Genomic DNA, 6,324 nt, shown 5'->3' on the forward strand with positions numbered 1-6,324 from the left:
AAAGAGTTACCATAGGACACAGGAATTCCACTCCTAGGTATATGTCCAAGAGAACTGAAAACAGGCACTCAAACACATATATGTATACACACATACATAGCAGCGTTATTCAGTCACCAGAAGGTGGAAACAACCCAAATGTTCATCAAGGAATGAATGGATAAATAAAATGTGATCTAATAGCTAGGCACCATGCTCAGCTGCCTGTAATCCCAGTTACTCCCAAGGCTGAGGCGAATTACTCAAGGCCAGGAGTTCAAGACACGCCAGGGCAACATAGCACAGACACTACCTCTAAAAATAATAATGCTGGCCAGGTGCAGTGGCTTATACCTCTAATCCCAGCACTTTGGGAGGCTGAGGCGGGTGAATCACCTGAGGTCAGGAGTTCAAGACCAGCCTGGTCAACATGAAACCCTGTCTCTACTAAATATACAAAAAATTAAGCGGGTGTGGTGGCAGGCACCTGTAATCCCAGCTACTTGGGAGGCTGACACAGGAGAATCTCTTGAACTCAGGAAGGGGAGGTTGCAGTGAGCCGAGATCGTACCATTGTCCTCCAGCCTGGGGTACAGAGGGAAACTCCGTCTCAAAAAAAAAGATAATAAATAAAATATCTTTCATATAATACTATTTACCCATAAAATGGAATAAACTAGATTCATATTACAACTTGGACGAAACTTTTTTTCTTTTCTTTTGAGATGGAGTATTGCTCTTGTTGCCCAGGCTGGAATGCAATGACACGATCTTAGCTCACCACAACCTCTGCCTCCCAGGTTCAAGCGATTCTCCTGCCTCAGCCTCCTGAGTAGCTGGCATTACAGGCATGCACCACCACACCAGGCTAATTTTGTATTTTATTTTTATTTTTATTTGTTTATTTATTTATTTATTTTATAGAGATGGGGTTTCACCATGTTGACCAGGCTGGTCACGAACTTCTGACCTCAGCTGATCCGTCCATCTTGGCCTCCCAAAGTGCTGGGATTACAGGCGTGAGCCACTGCGCCCAGTCTAATTTTGTATTTTTTGTAGAGTCAGGGCTTCTCCTTGTTGGTTAGGCTTGTCTGAAACTCCCGACCTCAAGTGATCCACCCGCCTCGGCCTCCCAAAGTGCCGGGATTACAAGTGTGAGCCACTGCACCTGGCCAACTTGGATGAATCTTGAAAACATTATGCTAAGAGAAGAAGCCAGATACAATAAGTCCCTTTTTTTTTTTTTTTTGAGATGGAGTATTTTACTCTTGTTACCCAGGCTGCAGTGCAATGGCTGGACCTTGGCTCACCGCAACCTCCACCTCTGGGTTCAAGCGATTCTCCTGCCTCAGCCTCTCCAGTAGCTGGGATTACAGGCATGTGCCACCACACCCAGCTAATTTTGTATTGTAGAGATGGGGTTTCTCCATGTTGGTCACGCTGGTCTTAAACTCCCGACTTCAGGTGATCTGCCCACCTCAGCCTCCCAAAGTACAGGGATTACAGGTGTGAGCCTCTGCACCCTGCCTTAAAGGTCACATATTATTTGCTTCTACTTATAAGAAATATCCAGGATATGCTGGGCACGGTGTCGCATGCCTATAGTCCCAGACACTCAAGAGGCTGAGGTGGGAGGATCGCTTGAGTCCAGGAGTTCTGGGCTGTGGTGCGCTATGCTGATCGGGTGTCCGCACTAAGTTCGGCATCAATATGGTGACCTCCCGGGAGCGGGGGACCAGCCGTTTGCCTAAGGAGGGGTGAACCGGCCCAGGTCGGAAATGGAGCAGGTCAAAACTCCTGTGCTGATCAGTAGTGGGATCACACCTGTGAATAGCTACTGCACTCCAGCCTGGGCAACATAGTGAGACCCCATCTCTAAAAAAAAAAAGAAAGAAAGAAATATCCAGGATATGCAAATTATAGATAGAAAATAGGTTAGTTTTTGCCAGGACTGAGAAGAGGGGGAAAAAAAGGAGAGTGACTGCTAATGGGTATGGTGTTTGTTTTTTTTTTGAGACAGAGTCTCACTTTGTTGCCCAGGTTTGTGTGCAGTAGTAGCAGAATCTTGGCTCACTGCAACCTCCCTCTCCTGGGTTCAAGAGATCCTCCCACCTCAGCCTCCCTAGTAGCTAGCTGGAAGTACGGGTACAGGCCACGAGGCCTGGCTAATTTTTGTATTTTTATTAGAGACAGGGTTTTACCATGTTGGCCAGGCTGGTCTCAAACTCATAACCTCAAGTGATCTGCCTGCCTCAGCCTCCCAAAGTACTGGGATTACAGCCAGGAGCCAACACACCCAGTCCTGGTATGGTGTTTCTTTTTGGCATGATGAAAATGTTCTGAAGGTGGGTGTGGTAGCTCACGCCAGTAGTCACAGCACATTCAGAGGCCTAGGCAGGCAGATCACTTGAGTCCAGGAGTTCAAGACCAGCCTGGGCAATGTGGTGAAATTCCCATCTCTACTAAAAATACAAATAATTTAGCTGGGCATGGTGGCATATGCCTGTAATCCCAGCTACTCAGGAGGCTCAAGTGGGAGGATCACTTGAACCAAGGAGGGCAAGGCTGCAGTGAGCTGAAGCCTGGGCAACTGGAGTGAGATCCTGTCTCAGAAAAAAAGAAAAAGAAAAAGAAAATATTCTGGGATTAGATAGGGTGATGGTTGCACACTTTTGTGAATACATTGAAAACCATTGAATTCTACATTGAGTTTTGAAATCAAGCAGACCCAGCTTGAGCCCGGGAGGCTCAGGCTGCATGAGCCAAGAGAGCACCACTGCACTCTAGCCTGGATGATAGAGCAAGATCCTATCCCAAAAATCAATCAAACAAGCTGGGCATGGTGGCTCACACCTGTAATCCCAGCGCTTTGGGAGGCCAAGGCAGGCGGATCACTTGAGGTCAGGAGTTCCGAGACCAGACTGACCAACGTGGAGAAACCCTGTCTCTACTAACACAAAAAATTAGCCAGGCGAGCTGCATGCCTGTAATCCCAGCTAAATCAGGAGGTTGAGGCAGAAGAATCGCTTGAACAAGGGAGGCGAAGGTTGCAGCGAGCTGAGATCACACCATTGCACTCCAGCCTGGGCAACAAGAGTGAAACTCCATCTAAAAATAAAATAAAGTAAAATAAAATAAAAACAGACCAACTCTATTTTTTTCAATCCAATCCATTTCCAAGGAACACCAGGAAAGGCAAGAAGAGAAAACACAAATTCAACTGCAACAGAAGAGGCCAATTATGTGGGCCGGGCACAGTAGCTCACATCTGTAATCCCAGCAGACCTTTGTTGGGGAGATGTAATGATACTGCTAAACAGTCAATTCAGTAGCACTCAATGATGCAATCTGTTCTAGTATGGAAGAGATTACAAAGGTGATTTAAGCGATTTAAAGGTAATTATGATCCTACTTGACTTTGGCATTTGTTCCAGTCTCAGAACCTCTGTTCTTTGTGTCCTTTAGCCATTACTCTTGCTGCACTAGATCACATCTCACCCTTTGCTCTCCACCCTGCCTCTAGCCTGTGTTTCCAAATTCATCCTTCCACTTGTTGCTCGAAAGACCAACTCCTCGACAGGTACTGTGGCTTGTGCCTGTAATCCCAGCACCGTGGGATGCCAAGACGAGGGGGATTCTGCTTGAACCCAAGAGTTCCCTACCTGCCTAGGCAACACAGAGAAACTTCATCTCTACAAAAAAGAAACAAAATTATCTGGGTGTGGTAGTGCATGCCTACAGTCCTAGCTACTCCAGAGGCTGAGGTGGAAGTATTGCTTGAGCCCGGGAGGCTCAGGCTGAATAAGCCAAGATAGCACCACTGCATTCTAGTCTGGATGACAGAGAGATCCTATCTCAAAAATCAAACAAACAAACAAACGAACAAAAACCAACCAATTCCATTCTTATAAATTCAATCCATTTCCAAAGAACACCAGGAATGGCAAGAAGAGAGACAAGGTCAACTGCAACAGAAGAGGTCAAAGGCTGATTTGCAAATGACGTGCTTGCATGCCTCAAACTCTGTAGAGGAGAAACAGGAGCAATCCAAAGCACTGTCTGTTTTCTCTATGGAGACCAATGGCATTATCTATGTCCATGAAGTGTTCTTATGAACATAATTTTAAAAAACATACCTTGTTTTGTGCTGTGGTCACTGTGGCTGAACTGATCCGTTAGCCACAGGGACTGGTGGCTGGTACTGGGGCCTTCCTGGGGAAGGTACTTTAGGGCGTTGAGGGGCTGAGATTTGCGCCTCTGGCTAGGCTTGAATCTTGGCTCAGTCCTCAATTTCCGAATTGGTCTGGATAGCAGCATGGGGAATCTCCGGAAAGCAAGCTCTCTGGGGCCTTCCTGGCTCCTTGAGCCCACTCAGAGGAAGATAGGAAATAAGAGAAAATAATGTGATCCATGCCTTCTCTACCTCCAGCCTCTTATAATTCAACTCTCCCTCCTCACTCTTGCCCACCCTCCCCACCCACTCACTAAGGCTGGATCTGAACTCCTTACCCAATTTGCAGAGCTTAAAGGTTTACTTAAGGCAGTCCCGAAACAAAAGAACAGGCTAAAGTAATTTTAAAGCCTCCACCTTTGTTTTTCTTTTCTTTCCATTAATTTTTTTTTTTTTTTTTTTTTTTTTGAGACAGGGTCTCACTCTGTCACCCAGGCTGGAGTGCAGTAGTGTGATCTTGGCTAACTGAAACCTCCACCTTCAGGGTTAAAACGATTCTCCTGCCTCAGCCTCCCAAGTAGCAGGGATTGCAGGTGCGCACCACCATGCCCAGCCAATATCACACCACTGTACTCCAGCCTGGGCATCTAGAGTGAAACTTGGTCTCAAAAAAAAACGAAACTACTACTGTATTTCTTTCCTTCTTTCCTTCCTTCCTTCTTTCCTTCCTTCCTTCTTTCCTTCCTTCCTTCCTTCCTCTCTCTTTCTTTATTTTTTCTTTCTTTTTCTTCTTTCCTCCCTTCATTGCTGCTTTGTTTTCTTTTCATTTATTTCTTTATTGTCTTGCTCTGTCCCCTAGGCTGGAATGCAGTCGTACAATCATAGCTTACTGCAGCCTCAACCTCCTGGGCTCAAGTGATCCTCCCACCTCAGCATCCTGAGTAGCTAGGACCATAGATGTGTACCACAACACTTGGGTGATTTTTTGTTTTTTAAGTTTTTTGCAGAGATGGGGTGGCCATGCGGGGCACGGTGGCTCATGCCTGTAATCCCAGCACTTTGGGAGGCTGAGGCAGGCGGATCACCTGAGGTCAGGGGTATGAGACCAGCCTGACCAAAATGGAGAAACCCCACCTCTAGTAAAAATACAAAATTAGCTGAGTGTTGTGGCACATGCCTGTAATCCCAGCACTTTGGGAGGCTGAGGTGGGCAGATCACCTGACATCAGGAGTTCGAGAACAGCCTAACCAATATGGTGAAACCCTCATCTTAAAAAAAAAAAAGAGAGAGAGATGGGGTGGCCATGGTACCCAGGCTGGCCTCAAACTCCTGGCCTCGAGATCTTCCTGCCTTGGCCTTCCAAAGTGCTGGGATTACAAGTGTGAGCCACCAGGACCAGTGTCTGCACCTGTTTCTAAGTACAGTACAAAAATGTCTCATGTAAAGACTTTCACTCTCCCCTTCACTTGGGAGGCTGGGCTGGGAAGATCACTTGAGCTCAGGAGGTCTAGGCTGCCCTGAGCTGTAATTGCACCACCACACTTCAGGATGAGTGACAGAGTAAGACTTGTTTCAATAAAAAATATAAAAACAGGCTGGGTATGATGGCTCACACCTGTAATCCCAGCACTTTGGGAGGCTGAGGCGGGCAGATCACGAGGTCACCAGTTCGAGACCAGCCTGACCAACATGATGAAACTCTGCCTCTACTAAAATACAAAAAAAATTACCTGGGCATGGTGGTGCACAGCTGTAATCCCAGCTACTCAGGATGCTGAGACAGGAGAATCACTTGAACCCAGGAGGTGGAGGTTGCAGTGAGCTAAGATTTTGCCACTGTACTCCAGCCTGGGCCACAGAGCAAGACTCTGTCTCAAAAAAATAAATAAATAAAAAAGAGGCCAGGCACGGTGGCTCAGACCTATAATCCCAGCACTTTAGGAGGCCAAGGAGGGCGGATCACAAGGTCAAGAGATCAAGACCAACCTGGCCAACATGGCGAAACCCCGTCTCTACTAAAAATACAAAAATTAGCTGGGCGTGGTGGCGTGTGCCTATAGTCCCAGCTACTCGGGAGGCTGAGGCAAGAGAATTGCTTGGACCTGGGAGGTGGAGGTTGCAGTAAGCCGAGATCGAACCACTGGTACCTGGCGACAGAGTGAGACTCTGTCTC

Source organism: Sapajus apella, unplaced genomic scaffold (genome assembly GCF_009761245.1).
Source record: "Sapajus apella isolate SASKATOON/1434 unplaced genomic scaffold, GSC_monkey_1.0 scaffold99, whole genome shotgun sequence".
Taxonomy (NCBI): Eukaryota; Metazoa; Chordata; class Mammalia; order Primates; family Cebidae; genus Sapajus; species Sapajus apella.